The sequence below is a fragment of the Aphelocoma coerulescens genome, chromosome 2 (genome assembly GCF_041296385.1).
Source record: "Aphelocoma coerulescens isolate FSJ_1873_10779 chromosome 2, UR_Acoe_1.0, whole genome shotgun sequence".
Classification (NCBI taxonomy): Eukaryota; Metazoa; Chordata; class Aves; order Passeriformes; family Corvidae; genus Aphelocoma; species Aphelocoma coerulescens.
In genome coordinates this window covers 138,543,302-138,570,962 of record NC_091015.1, presented here as the reverse complement: position 1 = coordinate 138,570,962, position 27,661 = coordinate 138,543,302, and the positions used below count along the sequence as shown (strand labels likewise).

Below are 27,661 nucleotides of genomic sequence, written 5' to 3'. Positions count from 1 at the left end.
GCGCCGTGGCTTCCACCGCAGTGACCCCGGGGCAGCGCTGCACACGTGCAGAAGCCATGGGAGGAGGCAACGGGAGAACCACTAAAATAGACACGAACACAGAAGGATTATTGCAGCATAAAAATCTTTGTGGCTGATTTTAGCAGGGGAAGACCACAACAGCAGTCTAGTTACACCCCAGGAAGGAAGTGTGTCACATGCAGAGATCTTTATGCACAGACAAGTGGTTCAGAGTGGGTAATGCATAATAAAAATAGCTCCTTAAAGTCTGGGCTGGTGCAAGTCCACCTGGCCATCTATCTTAAAAATGCTTAGAAAGTAGTTCTAAAAATACCACATGCAGTTGCTGTGGGATAAACTGAACTTAAAACTTCCATTATGTCCCTGTAAATGAACATTAAATTAGTAATATGTACACCAGTTCACTAAAAGAAAGGCTGAATAGGGCAAGACTGGAGGCACATTCACGCACAGAACTGTACATAAACTGTGGAGTTCGAGTAAGGGAAATGAGATCAGTAGCAGTTGTTAGTTATGAGTCATCCCTTCACAGTTTTTTGGACCATGGGAGAGAGCAGCATGTTCCAAGCAATATGCTTACTGGAGTAAAAAATTCAGTCACCACAGCCTATTTACATCAAACAATATTATTGTGGCTACAGCCTCCGGGGAAGAAATGAGCTGAAATCATAATGCAGCTTTTGATAGCAAATAGAAATAAATAGAAAGACTGAGAGCAAAACTAATTTAATGAATGTCATTTATTTAAATATTTATAGAATAAATTTTGCTCCAGTATGCATTCTACTGAAGGCAAAATGTGTCTCTTCCCTATTTAAATTATGAGGTGAGTAATATTTTATTTAAACTAAAAATGCTTATTATTAGATCCTGTAGGGTTGTATTGCAATATCTAATTTCTAGATGGCTGGCTTCTTTCTCCTGCATACAGAATGCAGAGCTAAGCACCCCAGCTTCCTTTGTGGTGTACCAGGGAAGAAGGAGAGGGATGCAGAAAGAAGAAGAAACTGCATACTTATTTGCCGGGGTTGTTTTGTCAGCTGCAATTTATTGTGAACCTACAGTTTCTTTGTTCCTACACATCACACAGAAAACTTGCCTTCATCTAGTCTAAATTTAATCTATTTCAAGCAGTCTTTTGGCTTGTCAACATTAGTGTTTTAGTTAAGGAATGTGCTTTTGAAAAAAATTGTCCAGTGGTCCCCACTTACTGCATCTGGCATTTCATGCTTGGAGTCTGTAAACTCGACTCCTTTCAGATTAAATTAAGCCATGAGATTCTCCAGGAGCACATTTGTGATGTGTGTGAACCACAAGTGAGTGCTCAGTCCACTGGACCAGACAAGCTGGTCTTAAGTAACCCTCCTAAAAGGCACCTAGTGTAGATGTCAGGCTTTTAGCATGAGCTGTTTCACTCTGCTGATACTTCGTATAATGCTGCATTTCTTGTGGTGCAAAGAGAGCCCTTCTCTCAGGTCACTGCAGGTTGCTTGGACTGAAATGTTTGTCTGATTCCCATTTACTCCTAGCCTACAGCTAACTCTCACCTTCACCAGCATTCAGCTGCCTCTCCGGAAATCATATGAAAAAAAAATCTATCTCTGTAAAGTGCAAATCAAATATTAACAGACAGCTGACACTTAGTGAAAAAAAGTCACCTGATTATGGAAATAAAAGTGAGAACCAGCACTTCATTGATTTGTAAGAAAAACATCTTTAAAAGTTCAATATGTGTCTGCTTCACTTCCCCTTAGCTGCATAATCATTCACACTTTGAACTCTCCTGACAACCTGGTAACACAGCTGCATGTGAGAGAGCAGATTTCTGGCAAATCCCAACTACCCTGCATCAGTACAGGCAGGTATTTCTTAAATACCCGGATATGATTGTCTGTGACCATGATTAGCACTATTAATATGCTACATAACCCAATGCCTCCCTAACTCAGAGGATATGGGGTACGTAGGGGATTTGTGTCTCAGAATGCTCCTGTTGCCCGTCTGGCAGGTCCTCCCCTCTCTGTCCCAGCTGTCATTTCCCACATGAAGAACCACGCTCAGTGAGATGGAGCAGGAGTGTCTTTGTTGGGAGCCCATCCTGTGGGTGTGCAGGGCGTGCTCAGAGCAGAGGTTGTCCCTCATGCAGGTGCCGCTGGGGAGAACCTGATTTCTCAAACTCAGGCACTTCAGTGTTAGGCTGAGTTGCTCTCCACTGTCAAGGCAGAGCTACACCACAACGTGCTCTGAAGCAACACTCTAGGTGTTTGTGACAGGATAAGTAGGAAAGAAAATGGAAGCGACTCCTAAAATTAGGAATTTCCTCGCTTAAGCAGAGCTATGGAAATGAAGCAGGTTGCAATTAATGTAATTTCAGGGCACCTGAAGTTTCCGAACTGAAACCTCCTTGAACTCACTGCATGTTAACAACACAGGGGGAAGTACAGAATAATTAGTATGCAGCAATACAAACTTCTGCTTATTTCAAATAATTTTCCACTGTAAAATTTCTCATGAGTACTGCTGGATCTGTCCTTTAATTACCATTCACACAAGTGATCTAAAGTCTATCTTACTGCTCTAGTATAGGCTATTTAAATTTGAAATCAAATAGCTTTCTATAGGCCAAAGGTGGAGACCTCATTAAGAACAGTGGATAATCTATGGAGGATTTCTCCAAGTCAAATAGAAAGAGAAAAACAGCCTCTGAAGGCCACAACAGCTCAAAATGGTAGGAACTTACATAATACATTGCATATAAGTGTATCAGGAACCAAAACCTGGCCTGCTGGAATGGGTTGCAAATGCTGAGGAAAGCATGCTGGCTGCTGAAAGCATTTTAGAGGCTGGAAGCCAGGAAAAACAAGGACAAGTAATGGAGAGAATCGTCCTGGTACAGATCTCCTGGAGACAGAAAATTTGGGCAAGCAGAGCTGAGAGGAAAAACTGTCTTGAAGAGAGTGAGCAGCACAACTGTGCGCTGTTCATTTCCAGGTTGTTTGGGGGACATAGGCATGCATGCACTTCCCTGTAAACAAACAGGACTGCACAACCAAGAATAACCTTACTCACATAATCTTCTCCTCTTGCTGGAAATAAACCCACAGTGCCATTGAGTACTGGCCGACTGAAACAAAACAGTTCTATAACAGGAGCATGTTTGCACAGCCAGCTCCTGCTGCATCGGCTGTTTTGTTGTACCTGGCCCTTCATGTACAGGAATACAGATGGAGGAGGGTCCCATGTCCCTGGGAAGTGACAAGTCTGGTTAACCAACCCACCCCTAATCAACATCTTAGCTCTGAAAATGGTGGCTTCTGATGCATATCCAGGCCCAGGATTGTCTTCAGTGAGCAGGAAGCAGCAAAGCAGCAAGGTGTGAGAAGCTGCACTGCAGTTACAGGGTCAGCTGAGCACTCTGTCAGTGCTTCTGAAGCCAAGTGTGTATTCCTACAGTGTCACTGATCTAAAGGAAGATCTCAGTTTTAAAGCCTTGGAGCACAGCCAACGGGAAAGCTTTCTGTGACAATGATCCTCCTGTAGCTCCTCACAAATGACACATTTCCCTGGGCAGGCAGGATGCTGGAGGTGTAGTCCTAAAGGTTGCTTTCAGCAAACCATGGGAGATACACAGAGTTTCCTGTTGAAGGTTGAGTTTGTTTGGGTTGGTTTGCTAGGGTGCATGGCATTTAACATGTTTTACAATGGCCTTTTACAACAGAAGGGCGGGAACAGAAATCTAGCTAATTTAGGAGTAAGCTTGCTCTATTTGTGCAGGGACTTAGATGATGTAGTTGCTGTAATAGCAAAGGACTGGCCTCAGCCTGTTTAGAGCACCCCCATGATCCTCCTGCTGCAGTGTCTTTGAGGCTAAGCTTTCGGGCAGTTTACGTGGTCTTGACCTTTAATATCACTTGGAGGTCACTATTTTCAGGTGCCACAATACACCTGTTGTGTAATACAACTTCATGGCACAGGCAGGAAGCTGGGCTCTCCCACAGGCATAAATGTGTTACCTCACAAGAAATAGAATCCACAAAAAGTATGGTAGGGACCTGAGCAGGGTTTCCTGAGTGTTGGAGGAGAATCTCACACCAAGGTCATCTTGGAACAGCTGTAAGATGTCCCCCATGAAAGCTTACCTCAGTCCTGTGCACTGAGAAGCAGAATACTGCCCAGTGAGCAATAAACTGTATCACCTGTAATCTCTGTAGCTCATGCCTCCTCCATGGTTATCAAACACTGCATGTCTTTCCTTGCTTAAAAGCTCCAACACTGGTAACTGAACCCCAAAATGTTGTTTTCCTGGCAGATAGCTGCTATGCAGATTCGGGTTGTGTTAGTGCTTGGTGTTGACACCAACCACCTCGTTCCCTAGATGGCGAGCTCCGTGGGTGTTTACATAAGCTTAACACCATTTCATTCCTCTGCATCTGCCACACATACTGAGGCTTGTGCCTGCTTAGCTGTTCCCTCCACCATCTCTTCCTGTTCCCTATCCAGCACGGGAGGCAGGCCTGGCTTGCCCCTTGTTTTTGTACAAGCACCAGCAGAGCTGTGAACGCACATTCCCAAGTGCACTGTGCACAAGCAAGGGAAACAGCACAAGGGCACTTGACTGTGATAGGTGGGCCCTACCTACTCCTGCTGCTCCAGTCCATGTGTTTGCCCCATGGCTCTGTCCTCCATCCCAAGACGTGATGCTGGAGAATTCCCATGGGATCCACGTGGAGCTGTGTGAGTCCCAGGCTGAGCACTCCCAGATGGGGATGCGAGAACACATCAGAAATACAGTTCAGGACAGGTTGCTTTAGGATGACAAGTTAAAGTCTTGGAGACAAACAAAGCAGGACCCTTTGGGGTCCATGATCAGAGATGCCATACCCACTTAAAAATCCCTGCCTCCCACCAGGGGCTGTCTTTGGCTACTTCCCAGCCTTAGATCCTGCAAAGCCTTACCCTGCAGTTCTGCACAACCAGCTTTTGAAGGCAGGTAACAAGACAGGTATTGCATCCTTTAGGGTGGGCTGCCAGGGAATTTCCAGGGGCTGCAGCTTGAGCACAGTCTACCAAGCAAGTGGTCAAGGCTTCAAGGGACCAGTTGGGACAGCCCTTGCAGAATTGCCCTGTTGTCCTCATGCCTGCCAAGGTGGCACAGTGCCAGCCAGCCTGCTGCCAGCTCCCTGTCACTGCCACTGTTACTGCCACAGGGCACCCACTTCTTACTGCATACTCACTCTTTCATGGAGGTATCTGTAATACGCTCCCACTGTGGTCTCTTTGGTCAAAGTCTTCTGTGATTAGAAAATAAAAAAACCAAACAAATTCTTTAAACACCCCTGGGAGCATTTATCCAGAACTAGAGATGGTGAGGGGAACTATGCCGTACCAAAACTGTACTGCAAACATACTTTATCCTGCTCATACCTGTGCCACATTCCTATGAATGCCTGAGGTAAGATCTTGTCCCATACAGGAAATCTGGAGCATCCTGATCTGTACAGACTACAATTTAGGCTGAACCTCTGAGGTGGATGCCCTCTGTAGCTCACATGTAGGTCAATACAAATGTATTCAGGTTTTGTGAGCACTGCACTGGAACTCCAGACATCTAGCTCCTTGCCAGCATGGGGGATCACCTTTATCACCCCTGCATTTCTGTAAGGACTTGGTGTACAGTGCCCAACCATGCATCACTCCATGTGTATGAGTCAGCCAGAGCAGTGGAGGAGATGATACCAGAAGGGCCCTGCAGGGCAGCTTGCAAAGACTTACGAGAAAAGTGTCACACCAAAGAGCACGGGATTTGCCCAGGAGCTGCAGTTCAGTGCTTCTCCAGCAGCACCCTCAGGTTGACCTCTCCGAGCACTACAGATATGACTCATGATTGCTCACAACACTAGTCATCAGCAGGGGGATTCCTTAGGTGCACTTCCATTTGCTGTGCCAAGATATGGCTCTGCAGAACTACCAAGATCTTGGCACTCAGAAAACATGAAGAAAATTAAAGCTTTGTTCAAACATACAGGCCAGAGCCATGCATCCGCAATATTCACGTGGCTCAGGTTATTTCAGGGGTGACTGTGCAAACCATATGCTGGGTAAAAGGTTTCTTGACAAGCCCTGGCAAAATGTATTTCAGTTTCAGGCTCAGCAAACTGTTACTGACATAATTCAGTCAAAATACAACATGGTCTAAAGGAATGTCACTGCCTGTTCACTTTCAGGGTAACACCCCTCGGCGTTTGGCCATGAGTAGGTTATCTTGGGAAAACCCCAGATGTTTCAAAGAAAACTAAAAGTCATGCCCACATGATATAATAACTTTCAGTGAGATTGAACCTAGGAAGTTTTACCTGGGTTTTGCCCAAGGTAGTCTGTCTCAAGACCAGATGTCCTTTTCCCCACAGATGTCTCCAAGGCAGCTGTTTCCAGACCTTTCTTTCCTTAACTGTATTCATGTAGTTAGAGGTGTAAAAGCCAGCTGGGTCAAATTCCTATGGTCAGAGCTTGCCATAGTGACTTTCAGCTTTGTGCTTTACTGACCCTCTGAGAGTCCAACAGGGAAAAGTTCCTAGTAACAATCTCTTATCTGCTGGAAGTGGGATGGACTCTTAGACCAATAGCACAACTCTCCAAGCCTGCTCACCACCTGGAAGAGGGACAAATAAAATGGGGGTTGGAGAAGGAGCCAGGATGCACACATTTAAACAGGATCTTCCTCTTTGATGTATATGAGCTCTGAGGAAACAGATCTGTTTGAATACAGTTGATGGAGGTCCTATTTTCTACAGGGTCCTCTATGGAGACCCACTGACCATTCAGATTGTGTCCACAAGGACAATGATAGTGTTTGCTGCTCTGTGGGAACCTCTGGTATGTGCAGCAACAAATCTCCAGTTTTTAACATAAATGGAACCCTTTTTTAACACCCTGATTAATGGTACAATTATGACAAAAGAATGACTGTAGCAGAGGATACAAAATGCTATGTTCAGAGGCAGACTTGCCTGCCAGTTGGAGGTCTCTGAGTAATGAAACTGTCACCTCAGACCCTCATCCCTCAGGAAAATGGGCAGTTGTATCAAGCCTGCAGACAAGAAGTTGTAACAAGACCAGCTCTTGCCAGGCAGGCCTAGAGAAAGAGTTCTTCCATCAGCTTCACACCTCTGGCTTAGGAATGAGAGGAGAAGGAGAGAGGAAATTCTGCCCATCCTAACAGAAAGTGGTGACATCATGGCTGTGACACCATTTGCTTCAAAAAGGGATAGAAAGCAAAGCCATAGGGACATCTGAGGTTGTGGATGCAGCTCCATGATTGTTGGTTATTGTTATGTCACAGTTTTACCAGAAAGGGATATGAGCTTTACCCAAAATCCACAGAAATCACAAATTATTTTTGGCTGCACTACAGGAAAATCCCTTTTTGAGCAGTAGATTGCAACTTGCATATACCATGTAATGAGTAAAGACACAAAAACCCCCCTGTGTGTTGCAGGTAATGCTGAAATTCCAGTTAATAAGTGATAGGTAAGGAGACTGAAAATGTGCTTTCATTGAAAACAAATGATAATTCTCAGTTCCATAGTTAGCAGTATGAGTGACAACAGTGACTTGAGGAACAGATCGAATATAAATGGAACATAACCAACAGCAACATTTGAAGTTGCTTCTAAAAATGGGAACAGGAACTACAGAAGGTCAAGCAAAAAAAGCTCAGTACTTTCCTGATGATGTATTACTACCATGTAAAATGGGCTTTAGCCACAAGAAATGTCAAGCGTGTAAAGCACAGGCAAGCTTTCTGTTGAACTGTTGGCTGGAACAAAGGTCTCATTTATGCAGAAAGAATTTCTGTCCAAACAAACGCCTGCCTATCTTTCTGGGCATCTTTAATGGCCACGGATTTCTAAACATAGGCCAGGAGCCTATGTATAGCACAAGGAGAACTGTATTCACTAGGAAGGGAGCGAAGCATCAGCCTGACAAACCTCCTGCCATGCTGCAGGACCAAGAGAGAAGATGCCTTCTCCTCCTCTAACTTTAGAGGTAATCCACTAAGTAACCTAGAGAGTAGTCCAACTATCATATGATCATCCAGGGTGGTAAATGATCCTCACTACTCAAGTCACTCATAGACTGGAATTCTGCTTGTGCTTTGGTAGTGATGAAGAGTACCATCCTGCAGCTTTGAGGGTCATATAGCCCAACCTGGTGGAAATGCTGCCTCCTTCTGTTCTTAGCCTTCATGCAGCTCAGCTCCAGATAGCTCAGTTTTATTTATAGGCAAATATTTATTTATAGGCAAACAGGAGGAGCCTCATCAGAGGTTACTTAGCTTTGAGCTGTCATCTGCACCCCTTGACTTACCACCTATAAAACAACCCAACAGAAGCACTGCAGACTTTGGGGCAAAAAAAGAGCATTATTCCAGGTCCTAGTGCTGATCCTTGCTATCCTGGCACAGAGAAGCCCTCTCTCCTCCCTGTTTACACAAAGTTTTATTTCACATGCAGCACTGACAGTTGTGAAAGTATTGTGATGGAATTCTAGACAGACAGTTCCAGCAAAGAGAGATTTTGGAGCTGTCCTGCCTGCTTCCCATGAGTATGCATAGAACCCAGTTACAGCTCTGGACAAGCTGTGGAGGAATTTGCTCTGTGGCCACTCTTCCCACTCCTCACCCGAGGGCTCTCACCAGCATCTCTCACCTAGGAATCACAGAATCACATAATGGATAAGGTTGGAAGGAACCACAGTGGGTCACCTGGTCCAGCCTCTCTCAAGCAGGGTCATCCTAGAGAAATATTAACAGAATGAAAATGTTAAAACAGAGCAGAAGGAAATGCACATCAGCCAGCACTGTTTTTATCTACTGTCCAGAAGGGGTTGAATCTGACAAACCTTAAACCCCAAGAAGCATAGAAAACACAAGTACTGCATAACTGTATATTTTCAAAACATTCCAACTCATGGTCAATAAATGTCAGCTGCACAATGAAAAGGCACAGTGCTGTGTATCAGCAGCTACATTTGGAAGTGAAGTGAAATCTAATCACTGTTAGTCCAGAAAGGGGAGTGTTATTGACATACTCTTCTTGACTTACCACAAGAAATGAAAAATGTAAAGATTGGACTGCCCAGGACACCCTACAGACACAGTACAAGTGAAACTTAATTGTTGGGTGCAACATTTCAACTGTTTAATCTATTTTATTCTTGTTTTAAACTGCCAGCAATGAAATGTGCAACTGGGCTCTGAGAAGCAAAGACCGGGAAAAACCTTGGAACAATAATGTGATGATAAATGGAGTAGAAATGGATAATAAATCACAACGGATTAACAGCAAGAATAATGCCTGAGACCTAGAGACTATCAAATTATGTGAAGTCATTTACTGTGAAGCAATTACCTTCCACAGTATTTCTGATTCTCGCAGTAGGTGGCCAGCTGTATTGATTCAAGATATGTTTATAATGCCAGGAGCTAAAAAAAGTGTTTCCATGCCCTGGGAAGGTGATTTCTGTTAATGCATTACTAGCAGATACTGCCACGGAATATGGGACAAAACAACAAGAACACTGATGAATGCCAGGGCCAGGTTTACTACAGCTGTGTTACTTGTACAAAAATGCTGAAGAATATGCTGACCATGCTGATTAATTTGTTTCCAGTTGTTACTTGAGCTTTAGTCTCAGACTTGCTATTGTCTTCATTTGAATGATTTTAAATTGTTTTTTTTCAGGTAGAATTTGAGAGGGGAATCTCTGCACTTCTGTATTTATGAAATATTAACCTGTGCTAAAAAGATGAGTTGCTATAAAGCAACTGTTTGCCAAAAAAATACTAAATAAATAATCCATAAATGCAAAACATGATTTACTGTCACCTGTGAAAAATTTACCAAGATATCTGCTTGTGTGAGAGAGTATTAGCTAGCAGCTTAAAAAAAAAGAAAAAGGATGTTTACTGGTACCCAGGTTAAGCACAAAGAGATGAAGCTCGATGTGCTGGCCCAGTTTTTGCACTTCTTCCCTTCAGTACAATATCTGCTGTAACAAATGGGAAGAATTTATGGAGAATTTTCAGGAATATGCAAAATGCATCAAGACTTGCTTGAAGTCTGGGTCTGCTGTTTTCATGTTTATCACTCTTATGCTACTGGTGGAGATATGGACAAATAATACCCAATAAATGTAGTTGGGCTGGGGAGCTTTGCAATTTTTGAGGTTATATTAGCCAGAAAAGTAGTTTGCTTGGTGCAAACTAGTAGCAGCTATGCTGACAAGATAACTCTTTGATTATCCCTTACTTACATGAAAAGGGACTTGCTACTCAGCAAACGTTTTTAAATACAGAAGCCAAGGGAGGCCTGAATAAACTGGATGTTCAGGATACCTCCTTGAAGCTGGACCTGTGACGTAGTACTGGAGACATTTTAGCTTGAATGTCTTAAAAATGAATCATGGTAGCTGAAGTCATCCAGTGCTGGGATTCCTGTCCATCAGCTCAGACTCTCTGGCAGCCAGGGCACTGCGGTATCAGACCAGCCTGGGATCCTGCTTAAGAAGAATGTTTCTACTGAGCAAAGCGTGCCTAGACCCTGTACTATGGCTTCAAGCTGTAAGTCTCTGGAGAGAACCCACTTTGCAGGCTCCAGGACTAAGGCTGGGGAGCTTTATATTGATGATACTGCATGGCTCATTGCTCTGCAAGCAAAGAGGCAGATTCCAAATCTTGGGTGTTCATATCCTTGAGGAAGCAGGCACACTGGTGGGCCCTTAGTGTGCCCTTATACAGGAGCTACCTTTCTAAAGGTACATTATTGTGGTTGTACATGGGGTCTCAAAGGCCCAGATTGGGCACAAAATGAAAGTGTGGGATTTGTCTTCTTGTTTTTGCCCAAGAAAAAATAAAATCTAAAAGAAAATGCATTGGACGTACATTTCAGTCATGGGACCACAGAGCAGCAGCTGGAAAAACCTGAATTAAAACCCAAATTGGCAAGGCTTTCTAATGAAAATGTTATTGTTCCCATCTGCTGTAGCACTTTAGATGCCTGAAAGTCACAAAGCCAAAGCCATTAAAATATTGCACAAACAAACAGAAGATAAAACAGGGGCAAATACAGTTAAATCGTTGTGCAAAGCCAAAAGCCTCTGCAAACACAGAGTTCTGAGAGGATTTATCCAGCTTCAGAAAATTAGAAGTGGTGGGGAAGTTCTCATAGCATGTACAGCTCAAATTCAACTACATCCTTGTTGCTTGGAAGTCCTGTGGCTGAGCAGGCCGACCTTTAAACTACCTGCCACTTCAAAAACAGTCTTTCTGAAATCTGAGTACACTGTGCCTTAATGAGATATAGGCTATAGCTTGCCTTTTCTTTAGCCTTTGCCTCTGATTTCTACAGGGAACCTTTCTGCTACTCTGGGTTCATCCTTTTCAAGGCTTCTCTGTCCACAAGTATCACTTTGAAAAGGAGCACAGTGCAATGGGAAGGGGAAAGCAGATTGAAAAGTGCTCGAGAGCATGTAAACCCAGAAATGAGCAAAGCTGCCTAAGACAGAGCACGGTGAGGCTTTAGCTGTGTTGAGACATCACCTACAGTGTGAAACCACATCCAACCAAGTTGATGAGGGAGCTGGGCAGCAGGCACTGATGAGGGCCATATCTCCACTATGCCCTCCAGTTTGCTGTAGAGTTACTGGAGCATTTTAGAGCTTGGGCGCCAAAGGGAAATTATGTAATGTCTACAGATACACAAAGGGAAAGCTTTTAAGTCAGTCCTAAAGGTACAGCTCAAAGCCCTTTGGCAGAATTGTCCACATTCCCTCCATCTTTGGATGTCACAGAAGATACCCACCACCTTTCCAGTGCTTGTTCATTCTTAACTGAGGCTCCTTTGTGCTCACCAGGTGTGGTCTTCAGTTGTATCATCTTTGTAATTGTGCAGGATGTGATTTGCTTCAGGGATTAATTACAGCTGGTGAGGAGGCTGCAGTCTGTTCCCTGAAACCTTTGCTTTAAATATTGCAAAAGTTTGCTTTTAGAGCACATGAACTTGGAAGGGAAAGAACTTCACTTTACACTGCAGGGAAGGCTAGAGAGCCAGGCTCTGCATTCTCCTGGGAAACAGGAAATTTAAAAAAAATCATTAATGGGATAGAGTAGCAAGGCCATGAAATGACACGACATGAAATGATCAGCAGCACTGTGTCAGCATAGCTGTGGCTGAAAGCGTAAAACAAGAACAGACCCAAATTTATTTACACACTTTCATGTGTGAAAACTGTGTGGATTTAAAGGGGTAATAACAATTACCTTGTAGTGTGTTTGAATAGGGAAACCAGTATTAGCTGTGCTAATGAAATAGCCCTTTTGATAATTTAAACTGCATCTTTCCTAATCCTGCCTAGGGAAGCTAAGGGCTTTTGTTGTCAAAGAAAGTATACTGTGGTTTTGGGCAAAAAATGCCCATTGAAAAGGTGTTCTTAAGAAGAAAAATATTTGGAATTGAGATACTGCTGATGAAAGAGGGGAAGAATTCAAGCAAGGAAGAAGAGATAGAGCAGAGCAGCATTCTTCTTACATTCCTTTAGCAACCTCTTCTGAGGTGCCCAGACACTTGCTTGGGAGGGTGTTAGTGCTCTCTTGGATATCCCTGCTCTTTCACCCTCTGTCAGACTTCAGTATGGTACCTCCCAAATATCTCAGGCATGCTCTGCTGGCTTAAATTTGATGGGATAAATGGGACACAGTGTCCAAGGTGGAAACATGATCCTGCTACAGCTGAAGGTATTTACAGTGAATTGAGAATATGGAGAGGAGAGCCTGCTTATTCCTAGGGTAATAACCATCATTATGCACCTTCAGCTTGTTGTTAAAAAGCCTGTAAACAGGCAGCTAGAATGGATCATCTGAAGTATTTACTAGCACATTTATTTGAACCACATTCAAATTTCTTCCAAACCACAAAAAAAATATTAAAACCTTCTTTGGCATGGCCTTCAGGATGGTTAATTATAAGAATGAACATTCCTTTAGGATACATAAGGAGAAAAAGAGTAAAAACCATCTAGGGCTCCACTGCTGTAGCTGAAGCGCAATTCTATTTCCATGAAGAAAAACCAGACCCAGAAGGGACAGAACTTTTATCTTTGTTTTCACCAGAGGACAGATGTGATCCATGGGACAAGGGATTCAGAGAGAACAACAGGAGGCAGGGGAAGAAGCAAGACAGGTGCTCAGCCCTTGAATTTCAGATTGTCCTGAAGGACTTGGCCAAAGCCCCCGTTTGTCTCGGTCACCTCGGTGCTGCTGGGATGGCAGATTTCATCACATCCCAGAGGAAAACGGTGAAAAGAGTCATCCTCATGGGGGACTTTATAATCCACCCACTCACTAGGCTGGGCCCATCCCACTGCCCCAGCCAGGAGCCATGCAGTGGGGGCACATCCCTGGGGATGGAGACAGGTTGGGACATGGGCATGGCTTGGTGGGACACATGGCCAAGGAGGGCAGGGCTGGGGGGGCTGGAGGGCTGCTGGGGCAGTGGCTGACAGCCTGGGGAGCTGATGTGGGGTCCTGGGCCCCAGCAGGTTGGGAAGCCCAGTGTGGCTGACAGGGTCAGGCAGGGCTGTGAATGCCCTCAGGGCTTTGGTGCTTCTTCCCCTTCATCTTCTTTGGGATTTTTACATTGTTTTACTGTTCCTCTTGAAATTTTTCACTTCTTTCTTCCAGTCCTGATGAGTACATCATAGGTCAGCAGGTGGTTCCTCCCCATCTGACCTGGAGACAGTGGGTCCAGCTGGCACCCACTGAATCTTTCCTTTTCTTTCCTTGTCCTGGGAGCCTCTGGGGTGGTGTGGGACCCACAGACCTTCGGTGCAGGCACTGCTCAACCCCCGTCAGCAGCCTGAGGCAGAGGGGCCCTCAGAAGCAGAGTGTGAGGGTTAGCAGGAGTGAAGGGAGGATGAATGATGAGGGAGGTATTGACACACAGAATTCCTGCAGTAGAGGTGTCAGAGCTCTCTTACTGTGGAAATATAATAGAGACAATATTTGGGGGAGAGAAGGATTATTCTGAAGCACAAGGTTGCTTATTCTTCCAGTTTTTTCAAGTGCTGTAATAAAAGCAAATGCATACTGTCAGCCTAAGGTGAATGAAAGTGTAAACAAGGAACTGGAGCAACATCAGCTGCAGTGTGATGCCTGCACTACTCCCCTTTATATCAACCCATGTAATTTATTTATGCATTTGGACTTGCTACATTTCCTTCTTCTTTCTCCCTGCTGCCCTCACTCCCTGCAGGACTTTCATTCCTCTTTCCTGCCTGGTCTCCCGTGTTGTCCCTGGCTGCGTGCCCCTGCCTGGCCTGGCAGGGCTGGACAGGGTCCCAGGACTCCCCAGCCCCGCTGCCACCACTCCTGGGACTTCGGGAATGCTTCATAGGCGGCTGGGGCAATTTTACAGTGTGATAGTTTCCATGGGAAGGGTGGGTTAATTAAGTCATTAAATGCTTTCTTATCTCTGGCAGGCAAAATTAGAGAATCACCTTTATTGTAAGTGTTTCAAAAAGTGCTTCAGTTGTGTTTCCTCTTTGTTTCTTTTTCACACAGACCCCACATTTTAAAGCACTGTTTCAAGCTTTAAACTAGCTTGTGTTATGTTTTGGTTCATCTTGTGGCTGGCTGTACCAATTCTGCTGTAGCATTTTGGAACATCCCAAAATAATTTCGGTTTTTCCTTCTCTACTACTGCATCTATTATCGGGAGTGCATCATCATCCATTTGGTTGCTTTCACCTATTTTACAAGACAAAAAGTCTTACCCATAAGCATAAATCATTTAATTTGAACAACAATCTTAAGTTGAAAAACAACTTAACTGGAACCCACTGCCAAAATTTTAAGACCTTTTTCCCAGTAAGTAGTTTGGGGAAATGATGGCAGCTGGAGCCAGTGATGATTTGGTTTATTTTTCCAAAAGGGAATGAGTCTGGCCGAGTCAGTAGTGTGCAGGATTGAGCTTACACTAAAAAGGCTTTCCAAAGAAGATCTGATGAAAAATCTGAGAATATTGTTCCCTAAAGAAGGAAAATATTGTTCCCTATAATGGCAGAGCTACTGAGTTTCTGTTGCCTTTGAAAATAATTCAGTGCTTAGGAATATATGTTGGAAGAGTTACATCACAGATTCTGCGAGACACATTTAAATTGTAAGTTTTCCCTCATTATTTTGTGAAACATTCTTCTAAGTTCTATTATTTTTAATAGATTCCTCTGTTGGAAAAGTATAAAGTAATTTTCAAATAGAATTTGTAAATAACTTCATTTTAAATTCAAATAAAATATGGTTGAAACCCCAAACTCATTACTCTGAAAATTAGCACAGGCATTTTGAGAAACAGAATGAAATATTGTGTCTTTATTTAAAATTCTTAACTCTGGTGGCTGAGACTTCACATTTTCAGGCTTTCTCAAATATGAAGAAGATTTTTGTTCTTTAAAATATTATTGCAAACAAAAGGTTTAAATTCCTTACAACCAAACAATTCCTGGAAGCTTTAAAGAAAACACTAGTCATTGGAACACTTTCTAGAGAAATTTAAAAATGCAAAGCAAGTCTCCTTGCCTTGTAAGAGCTACTTAAAAAAAAATCTATATGTACATTTGGGATTTTTTGGAAAAAAAACCAAAACCGACTGACCAACCAACCAACCAACCAAAAAAACCCAATACTTCCCCTCCCCCCTCCACTACACCCCAAAAAAACCCAGACCCCAAGAAAAACCCAACAAAGAGTGAACCTGGAAAAATCCCAGCCTTCTCGAAGAGCACTGATGTTCTTCTCATGCAGCTATTGATGTGGTGGTATTTCAAAGGCTGGGGGCTTGTGTGGTGGGCTTCATCACATCCTCTGAGGTTCCTCCCCTGCTTCATTTTAGTTATAAATTTTAATTTCCAAGTGTGGTATTGCTAACCTCAGAATATTCATTATTCTCTGCTCTGCTATTTCAGTACTTTATACATAAACTTAATCTCAAAATTAGGTTAAAAAGTAGTCCATTTTATAAAGATAACCTTCTGCAGAGCTCTTTTATTTACTTGCTTGTTTTCTTGCTCAGGGGCCATCTTTAGCTGGAGTTGCCAAGCCCTCTTCTCTTGTAATTAAAAGCTTGTTTGGAGCAAAAGGAAAGTATGTAGTGGTTTGTTTATTCAGGAGAAAATGTTTGATTTAATTTAACAGATTATATTCTTGAAGAGGAACAGGGACAAAAATAGATCCTGAGCCAAAGTCTGCCTTGAGCTACATCTTGCTTAAGTGCTGCCAGAGCTGTGCTAGGGAGCAGGTCCCTGAGAAAGGGAGGTTGTGGTGGGGCTATGTTCCATCTCTGCAGGAACATGAGGGGAGATTATAACCCTACTCTGATAGCCAGGGACATGGCCCTTTGGTCTGCTTTTCTGCCAGCTTCAGCATCTGCCCGTGCCGAGGGGATGAGCTGGGCAATGTTCTCTGCACCTGTGGCACCCCCATGGTGGGGAGGCTCCCAAGCTGTGAACGACTGTGGAGAACAGGGAGAGTGACCACATCCGTGGCAATCAACAGAGACCATCTGAAATCACCAGGCTGATAAAATACACCATGGGTTTTGCACAGCCATCCTGAACCAAACTGAAAGTTCATGCATCCCTCTCCAGTGCTCCAAATACTCAAATTCTCCTCTTGGAGATACCTACATGAACCAAGGGCTGAAAACAATAGGCTACCAGTTGTTGTGGGATTTAGTTTTAGCATCAAGATTATGTACAATAAGGGCCCAGTTATGCTTGGTCTTGGGGTACCTCTGCAAGGCAGCCAGATGCAATTGAGCTGGCACTGCACTGAGGAGCACAGCAGTGTCCTGCTTCCGAGGGATGTAGCACTATTCTACCAAACAAACAAGGACTAGTCTTGGAAAGAGCATGAGGTTAGCCAAGGGTAATAAAATCTTAGAGATTCCAATGGCACTTAGAGTAATTCTTTCCCTCTTTTAGAGATACAGACAACATGCCCTGTATGTATGACAGTGACAACATGCCATCCTCACTTTCCTTCCTTCTCAACTCCTGATCTCCATGAGCACAGCAACAAGGAGGAGGGGGGAGTGGAGAAGAGTGCAGACAATTAGCATGAGTCTTTACTCTCTCTTCCAAAAAAGCCCAAACCACAGTTAAAGGATTTAAATTATTGGGAGACATAGCTGCATATTTCAGGAAATTAGGATATTTCAGTCAATTATAAAATAAAAAAGGGAAAGGAAATAAAAGATTTCCCAGTGTTTGTCATCTACTGTACATTGCCATGATTCAGCTTTTCCCTTTTTTTGGGTGGAATGAGAATAGGACATTTAATATTTTTAGAGCTGGACGTCCTAGAAGGGGAAACTGTTAACAGTGGCAAGTGGAAGGGGGGTAGTTCTCTGCAGCTCACTGAGAGAGAGCGACAGCTACTGTTGAGGATGCTTGTATTCAAGCTCTGTAATTCTATAATTTTAAAGGTTTGATCTTTTGATCCTCATTTCAACACCTTCTTCACATGAGGCAAGAGACTGAAAAACAGCAGGTACAGAAGGTGGAATAAAAACCCAGGGAAAAAACAGAGATATTATATAAAATATTTTTCTGGTCTACAGCCATTTGCAACTTGTGACCACCTTAGATAGAAGGGGTGATTAATATTAAACAGTATGTGATGGATTTTCTTCCTTTTTTGTCCAGTTGGTCTCTCAACTTATAACAGCTTTCCAGACTCCTGGTGTCCTGTGACAAGGAGCTTTACAGCTTAATGGTGTACGGTGCTAAGAAGTGCTTTCCACTACTTTAGCTATTTTGTTTCATGCCTTGTAATTTTTTGCGTTCTAAGAGAAAGTTATTATCTGCTTTTATTTTCTGCATCAACTATGATTTTATCAGTCTCTGCCATTAAGTTGCCTGCCCCCTTAATTTCTTTTCCCTGAGGGGCAGATGACCTGGAAAATAGAAGGGTATGAAATCCTGCCAGGTACATTTAACTGAACACACAGTCACAAAGTGTCTCCTTGTAAAAGCAAAAGCAGCAGCTTTAGTCTGCACTACAGAGTCTTTCTTGAAGGAAGAATGTCTTTGTCCAGGGTAACACTCAAATTTGGGTTCTAAAAGCAGGACCTTGACCTTCTGCCAGTCTAGCTGAACCAGCTTTACAAGTATTATAAATCCTGGGCTGGTCCAAAGCTTTTGAACAACTACACTTTGTTTTGAATCACAAGCAGCAAGAGAACCTTCGTGCTGCATTCCCATGACTACTTTAGGGACAAATTTAAACTTTGAAGAAATAAAACGTTATTTTCAAGTTTTTCAGATAAAGTATGTATATTAGGAAAGTATTTTTAATATTGGCACCTAGTGCTTCTCCTCTGGCTCTTCTTTCTCTAGTATTAGTTGGCTGTATTTCTCATCAAACTGCAGCTACTCTCCAGTGTGGGTGGGGGGCTCTATTTTGCAGCTGTATTTAGGATATGCAGGAATTTGAAGGTATTAGGAAGGTCTGATGCTATTATGCAATGGTTCTACTGCCCCACCTGCAGGCCTTGGGGCTTACCTTTAAACCTGCTTTGTTTGGACCAAAGAATTCTGCATTTCAGGGGCAGAGGTATGTTAAAATAGTGTCCAGACACAAGTGGAATTGTAGACCTGACAAGAGATTTTATTGCTCTTGGGTTTGGGCATAATTTTACATTGGAGAAAGTGAAAATACTTATCTTGCCCCTAACCTATAAACCACAATATTTGGTTCAACTTCAGGTGTTTTCCTGCATCACTTTGCACTCCTAGGTTACTCTGGTTACGTCTGCAGGTAGCCAAAACAAGTCTGGAAAAAGGGCTTGCAGAGGTGTAAGATAAAACCAGTCCTTCCTTCCCTGCAGCAGGACTTCGGCATGAGACCCCAGAGTGAAACACACTTTATCTCAGACATAGCTGAGAAGCTCAAGGACAGCTGGGAAACACTAAACAAATCAGCCTGCATGCCCACACCTCATTCTAGTCAAATGGCCTTGAAATGTGTTTACAGACAAAAGAGTGTGAATCGTGCTGTTTGGTTGTGCTGGGAATCACTGTAGGAAATCAGTGTAGAAAGCCTGGGTTAGTTTATTAGCTTCACAGATCTTAGCAAGTTATTTTGCTTTCTACAAAAATACTATTGTGCTAAGAGGCTTTTGATAGTGGGGCCTTTCTTATGCAACATTACATTTACTGCTGGTCTTACTGTGGTAACAAGCAAAGTACAAGGAAGGAGCACATTGCAAAGCAAAGCCACAAAGGCCTCTGACTCTGGAACTGCTTGCAAAACAGGACTGATGACTGGATGAGGAATCTGATCATGGCCACAAGGGAGATAAAATGTAGTTCAGACTCAGAGAGGGCTGTAGCAAGGTGCTCTCAGTCAGGTCTTCTTTTTTGCTAGGTGGGGAGAGGTGCCCATGCTGCCCTTGGCTGAGCACACTGGCAGGAGGCTGCAGTGTGAGGAGCACTGGCACTGCACCTGCCTGCTTCTGATGATTGCTCCCAGGTGCATGGTCTGTGCTGGCTCAGAGTGTGGTGTCTAACAGGCAAGAAGGCTTGCAGGGTACAAACACCTAGCACCCCTTTGCCTGTCTTTGCTCTCACCCAGATGATCCCTTAGACCTCCCTTGCTTATGCTGCTAATTAGGCTTCTAGTCCTGCAGCCAAGAACCAGTACAGCCTCTGCCAAAAATCAATACAATGCAAAGCAGCAGGCAGCCAGTATGCAGCCCATTAGATACCAGATCCTCATGCCAGGGTGCTTTCCTGTATCAGCATACCATGAAACCTGAGAGGAATATCTGAAAAGGAATCACTGCCCCTAGGGTCTTACATATATGTGCAGTGTCCTTGGGACACAGTTTTCCAGAATGGGATGTGATCAGATTTTTTCACTGTTACCACAGATAAGCAACATGGAATGAGCCTACTCTTGCTATCCCTCAGAGCCATGCTGCTCCCGGCACAAGAGATTTCTGCACAGCCTCAAAGGGAATATGTGCCCACTGTTACTGTGAGCCCTCTCCCAAACTTCCATGGTCTCAGTCTAAATCAACTTTATTCAGTAATTTTTAAACATCTCCACAGTGTACATGTTATCATATTTACTGCTGTTCTCTTTTTTTAGTACATGCACTTTAGGGATACTTTCATTGCATGCTGTTTATGTATAGGAATATTTCTGTGAACACTTTGGGTTTCTCATGGAGAATTCCTAAAGCATTTTCAGGACAACCTTTGTATGGATTATGAACTTTGGCCTTGTACCCCAGCACTTAATAGTCACAGGCCACCAAAAGCACAACAGGCTGCACTGATAGTTGGTACCACAATCAAATGTGGTGCAACAGTGGGGTGTATGCATCCCATATAATGTGTCCTACATGGTCAGGTTTTCAGAAGGGACATCAAGACCTCTGGAAAATAATTGAATCTTCATGTTCCAGCCAAGGCAAAGTCTTCTCCTTTGCTTTCCTATGCAGGCAGGATGCAGTGCAAATTATGACCCGAGACAGATACTGGTCTGTTTTCTTAATCTTCTTGTTAATACATGCTACATACAGCCCATCTTCCCAGGCACTTTCAGTCTTGTCTTCAGGGAGGAGAGTTAAACAAGTTTTGCTCTGTGAGGCAGTAGAAGGCTTCATTGTTTTCTGCTGGAAAGGACGGTGTACTCTTATCTCAGGATAAGAGCAGGAAGGCTGGTTTGGTTACCATGCATCAGGCAGAAGAGGTTATGGTGCTTTGGGCTCCCACACTGTGAGGACAAGCCCCCGTGCTGGAGGTTCACACGACCCTGTACTCAACATCTACCTGCTCTATGATGTTCATTCTCCTTGGAAAAAATACCTGAGAGATCTTGAGACACAATCAGCGGCATTTAGCGCCCTAACACCATCACAGCATGTAGAGCTGCCATGCCCACAGCCATCTGCTGGCCGTGTGAAAGCGTCACAGCCTACCTGAGCAGTCAGGTGGGGTGGGGAGAGGAGAGCCCTTCAATTTGTCCCAAAAACTGATGTGAAGTTGCCTCTATCATGTACCCCACCAAGACCTGCTGAGCAGTGCTGCAGCATGCAGAGCTCAGCATAGCACAGAGACATCATTGCACCAAGCACATACATGATGGAAAACCCACCATGCATTCCTAGGAAAGCAGTGAGAAGCTCTTCCGTAAAAGGTTTTTCTAGTGGAGGTGCTCCATTTCACGTCCGATAGCGTGAACCTGAAGGAAACAATTTTGCAAGTACATCCACCGAGGCATGCAAGGTAGCATGGAATTAAGTAACATTCTTGCCCTTGGGGTGAACTCTCCCTGTATATGCCTTAGTATCTGACCTTTTCACAGTATTTTTGTGGGGAGACACACACAGGAGGAAAGATGATGAGGGAGAATTCCTCTCTCCAGCACTTCGGGCAAGTGTGGTTCTGCATTAGAGCTGCAACATTTATGCTGTTAGTAAGGACGGAAATGAAAGTGAGGCAGCCCTCGCAGCTGGTTCTCCTCTACCTTGGCTAATGTTTGTATGGGAGCAGTGAGAATTATTAACTGCCCCAGACAAGTTTTACTGCCTCAAGGTCACAGAATAGTGGTGGACTGAAAGACCACAGAAATGCAGTAAAACAAGTCTCTTGGTGCAGGGGAGACCACAGCGCCTTGTCCAGGAAAGGCAGAGCTCTGTGCACACCAATAAAGCTTCATCCAGGTTTGTTCCTGGGATCTTTCATCTGTGGTGCTGACACAGCACAAGGACATGAATGTTAGCCCTCCTAAAAAACAGCTTCTTATTTATTTATTTATTATTTATTAATTTATTTTAACTTTTATCATTTATTGCGATTCCAGGGGGAAAAAGTTAGCCCTAGATGTCTAACTTAAGTTATCACTTGCTAAATTTCTGACATCCTGGTCTAGTAGTCTTCACAGCCTGGTTTTCCTTATTGGACAGTATGCTCCCTGTTCTCTGGATGGTACTGTGTTGCTAGGAGGATTAAACCCAGTGCTCCCCCACAAACACCTGGCAGCTCCCTCACTTGCAGTGTGATTAATGAAGCCTCTCCTCCTGGCTGAGAACAAGAAATTCACCTCCTTTCCCCATGCCCTTGAGCACATGCAGAGCCTTTATCTGAGATCGCTTTTTTCTTGTAGTCCACAAAGCACAAGCAAGGCTTGTCCTCTCAGTGTGTGACTCAGCTTTTGACCCTATTTCTCACTCCCCAGGCCAGGGGAAGATAAGAGCATTGGCGGGGGAGGAAGGCAGATTCCACCTCCAGAGCTCCAACTGCCCTCACCAATAATCAGATAGGTGTTGCCCTCCCCTAAGGACATCCCTCCTCCTATCTCCCTTGATTATGAGTCAAACTCCACCTATTCCCCCCCCTGCAGGGCTGGCATCCTATCTCCAGGACAGAGCTCTGCTGCTTTCAGCTGTGCCCGGTGCCTGAGGTCCTTGAGCCAAGGACAAGTCACAGCACTGCAAGCACAGTTACTCTGCAGTGTCCTGTGCTCAAGGCTTCATTCCACAGATGCCAGAACAAGGTCACAGCACCTTCTTCCCCACTCGCCTTCCTCCCTCTTTCCTTAGAACATGACCTGCTGCGTGGTATCCATATGCAGCAACATCCATCCATCCATCCATCCATCCATCCATCCATCCATCCATCCATCCATCCATCCATCCATCCATCCATCCATCCATCCAGAAAGTCCTCAGTCTTAGCATTTACAAACTTAAAGGTCAGTAGATCTCACTTGGCATGAGCAGGAAAAACACACACCAACCTTGTAGGCAGACAGATGTGTTATTCTGTGTAAGTTTCCTTTGTGCAATGTAAGCACGACCCTGAATTTTCAAGGCTTGCACTCACCTGCTTTTCTTTTGTTGTAAGAAAGCTGGAGCTGTTAAGGTGCTTCCAGCATGTAGTGCCCTCATATAATGTAATTAACATTTTGACCACTGGATGCTACTCTTGCTCCAAACATCTGCACAAGGGACTGCAGGGTGAAGACTTACTGGCAATGCAATCTTGTAATTTTTTAACCTAGAACCTAGTTAAATCAGTCAGCGACCTGTAGATAGGTGTTTATTGCCTGCCCATCAACTGAAAATGAATCGTTAGGAAGTCGTTATGGGGATATAAAGGAATGTCTGCATCCAGCTACACACACAAGCAGATGATTAAATTAATGGTAATGGACTGAGATTTTAGCAGTGAAGAAGCAACTGATTTTTCAAACCCTTAGGCTTGGGATTTTTAGCACCTTGCCCAAGACAGACAAACGGTTTTGTATGTATTATACCAGTGGTGTCCAAAGGCCAGAAATGAACCACATTTTTTAGGTACATTTGACAACTTATGCTGCACTCTACTCACTATCCCACCTGCCCTAGAATAGTTAGTAAGCCTTATGTGTAAGCAGGCTCTTTTACCATTACTATTATTATTATTAGCGTGGGCAGAAATTCTTGAACATATCCCATTCTCTACTTATTTTGCTCTCTACTACATGCCTACCCCCAGCCTTACTGCATGGCTCCCACACACTTTGTCCATGCTGCTTTCACTGATGTGAAGCAAAGCCTTCACATCAGATGAGCACAGTTGCTATGGTTGAGATATGCCCAGAGCAATTCATCATTTATTGATTGGTACCTCTGTGAAATACTTCCTTTGTGCATACTGTGTTGCAGGAGCTCCTGTTTTCATCTTTCCCAAAGGAGGAGGAAAGCCTTTTAAATATGCATGATAATTTGTCCACCCTGGGCACCATGTGGGGGGCTGATATATCCTCCTACAGGTGGCACAGCCTGCACCCTACATAAACTGAAAGAGATTCTGTACATGGCTGCACACCAGTTGTGCACAAAGATGATTCTGCAGTTCTCAGTGTTTTCTTTTGATTCCTCACATATTGCAGGAAACATCCAGGAACAGTTCCCCTAGCAAGGCAGTGTTTTCTTACAGTATAATTCTACCTGAAAACCCAGTAACTTATTTACATGTTGCCTTATCATTCCACAGTTCTGGTATCTGCAGGTAGGCATCTAGAAGAACAGGTTTTGCACACTTTTCTGAGATCCCCACGTGATCTCTGGGCCACTTTGCCATGTCTGAGACACACCTGGTTTGAAATCATAGGTAAAACTCCTGTTCAAGACATGAAAAGCATGAATCCTCACAGACAGTACTTAAATAGGAACAGCTCAAGTGTAATTCACATTGCTTATTTTAGCTGCTCAATGTAAATGATTAATGCTCCTACAGGGGTGAGCCAACTGATACATGGCAAAAACCTAATCCAGGAAGAAATGAAACTCATGATGGAGATGCTGGTTTCTGGCCATTTGCGTGTTGAACGGCAAAGGGAGGGCTTAATCACTCTGCATACAAATGCAGCATAGAGTTATTAAAACCAAAACCAGTCAAACAAAAAAGCTTTCTCTTTTTGACTCAGTGTTATCATTCACAAAGTGGCTGGCCAAAAATTCGGAACCACTTTCTTTATCTCATCCTAATAAATTCTTAGAGACTAGAAACTGAAAATAGTTTATTTATCAAACTTCCGCTCTCTCCATTTTGTTTCTACCTTTTCTCTGAAAGACTGCTAGTGGGCTGATGTGATATTTTAACATAGAAGATGTGGGAGCTTTTTAAACTGACACGTGAAGGTTCTTTCATATTTCAACCTCCTGATCTAACTCTGCTTGCTTGCTAGGACAGAGCAATCTACAGCTGGTGCTACACACTTGCCTGTTGTCATGATTTATACACCAGACTAAGGTGAGGGATAATAATAAATTAACAAAGTGTAGCTCCATAGTGCATGATACTCAGTGCTTTAAATTAGAACTGTCTCTGGTGGGCACAAGGGTGATCAGAGCAGAACTTTCCCCTGCAGGCATATTTTTCAGCACCTCATCTGTTGCCCCAGATACTAGGGATGGAAATGCCCATTTTGCTAATTTTTCTTTCCTTTAAAAATATCTTTCTTATATTTTCTTTCTTGAGACTGTTCCAAATGACATAGGAAAACAACATTCAAACCAGGGCAGAGTAGTGGAATTCGTGCTACAAGCCAGAACAGCATAAAATATTCAAAGAAGGAATATGTGTGTATTCAGGTCAAGTAAAGAGAGGGATTCCTGCAGTCAGGAATCCTTTCAGTGGCTTGAACAAAGTGTTACTCCTTAGTAATCATTTGACTAGGATGCCTTTCTCTTTTAGCTCTCTTCAGCTGAAGAGCTGGTGGCTTGACGTTTGGTCCCTGGAGCCTTTCCATGAGATTTGCCTTCATCCCATGTCAATCCCCTTTCCAAGAGCTTGAAGAAGCAACTTTAGCTTCCTGTAACCCAGAGTAAGGAATGCAGGACATCCAGAATAGAATAGGTCAAGTTCAAAGCATGAGATTATCCAGTCCCCCTGAATTTAATAAAGAGCTGGTTTCTTTGAAATTTGTCATGAATGAGTCAAAGTGAATTCTTAGACAGATTTGCTCTGAGAGTTTTGGAGAGGAGCATCCATCTGCAAGCAAGAGCAGCATCTCCAGCAGCTTTACCACTAAGAGTTTTGCTTTCCCCTCTCCCTTTTTTCTCGCTTCAGGACCATTATTTCCTGCTATGAGCTAAAAAAACATCTGTTCTGGGTGAAGATGGAAACATGGGACACTATTACTGTGCATTATTTGCCTTTTATTCAATCCATTTGATTCTCCATTCTGGCAAATTCAGGGCCAGCAGCCTATTTCGAGGTTCCCTAATTGTGAAAATTTCCCTCCACACACTGTTGCCTTTTTTTTCTTCATGTATTCTGCATGTGAGATTGCAGCAGTGATAAGCCTCTTTGCCATACTTGGATCTTGCTTAGAGCAACCAGTATGTGGGAGTTCAGAAAAGTTCAAGCTGCTCATTTCCCACAGCAATTTACCGACTCATGGAATGAAAGCTGCTAGATCAATAAATATACATAGTCAGGTTGTTAGGCTTTGCACATAGAAATACAGGCCTAACTCAGTGAATGTCCAAAGCTGAATGATTGGATACTCTTGCACTCATCATTGCAGGTAACTTTTCAAATATTTATTCCTGAAATACTCCTGAGCTGTATTACTTTACAGCTAAAACTTTGCAGTTCCCTCCTGCCCCATGGAAAAAAACAGCTTGTACCAAATACTGATCTTGACTTACACAGATGTAGGATCCCTGGAGATCCTGAGCATTGAACAGCAGCATCCAGGCTTCAGGTTGTACCAGCTGCTGCTGAGAAAGAGCTGTTAGTGGGTATCTGTTGTTAGATCTTAGCAATGTGTTGAATGAAGATGGAGAAAAATGTCACTAGTTTTCCTGATTTCCCATTCCATCGCAAACCGTATGTCCGCTGCCATGTCTAGAAAAGAAGAGCCCTGGACATTCAGTCATTTCAAGTCCAAATTCTTTGACAGTGGTTGCTTCAATCACTGCTGCTCTCTGGTGGGATCTGATCCCTGTAAATGTCTCTTTCCATCCTCAGAAGCAGATAAGTGATCTGTTCCTGCTGGTTCAGCAGGGAATCCACAAGCAGGCAGGCAGTTCCCTCTTCCCAAGGCAGACACTGGGAACTTACTCCACCAGTGAGGAGTTCTATGAAACATCAGAATTAACCTCTGGGTCAGGATTTCCCTGTCTGTTTCTGCACACTCTCTAATTTTCCCTTTCTTTAAACCTAACTTATGCTCCATCTCCAACATGTGACTGCTCACCGCCAAATATCTAAGTAATATGACAAGCACTGAAAAGTTTGTATATTTAATACTGCAACTGGTCCTCATATCCTCTCTCTGGCTCTCTATGTGCCCATTGCCTTTTCCATTACTGCTTCTTATCACCACACATATTTATGCCTGTACATAGCATGAAATTAATAAAATGAATGCAACTACATTAATCAGACTTTTTCTCTTTTCAGAGGCATCAGCATTTGTACAGAAGAATGAGGAAGGAGAGCTTGCTCCATAGGCACTTTCATCCAGTGCTGCTGGATCCTGACCCAGCACTGGTGTGCAGAGCTGATCCTGGCAAGGGAAGCTGCCAGGCCACCCATCCACTTCAAGCCTACCTGAGATACCCGTCCTTACTTGACATTAAAGCCATGTTATCAGCACAATCCCCTGAAAATGGTAGAAGTGCTTGGTAATGGGAGCAATAGTACCAATAACATGTATTTTGTGTGATTTTTCACCAAGGATGGACCTGTTCCTCTAGATGGATTACTTTATTTACAGGGAAAACCCCCCCTGGGTTTTCATACTCCCTGCAAAGAGCAAGCAGTAGGTTAAAAAGCTCTCCTTCTATCTAAACCAGTCTTCTAATCCCCCAGATGTGTTCTTAAAATTAAAATACTCTTGCTTTCTTCTTTTGTTGTGAAGTCACTCAACGATTAGCCTGCTGAAGACTTGTGAAAATTTTAATTCATACTAATGAGATGCAGTTCTGACTGCTATCTATCAAAGAGAGTAGGAGAAAGTGGAGAAAATTGTATTTCTAAACAGGGATGGGAAAATGGAACCTCCTTGCCAGGACCCTGG

The 27,661-nt window shown here is 43.5% G+C and overlaps 1 long non-coding RNA gene across 1 annotated transcript in view; it reads left to right on the top strand.

Annotated features, from left to right (window-relative positions):
* Positions 1-27,431, top strand: part of LOC138105959 (uncharacterized) — a 74,129-nt gene extending 46,698 nt beyond the window's left edge. Inside the window, exon 3 of the long non-coding RNA XR_011148827.1 lies at positions 27,043-27,431. This is a non-coding gene — a long non-coding RNA (uncharacterized lncRNA). The remainder of the gene's footprint in view (positions 1-27,042) is intronic.
* Positions 27,432-27,661: the final 230 nt, after the last annotated feature.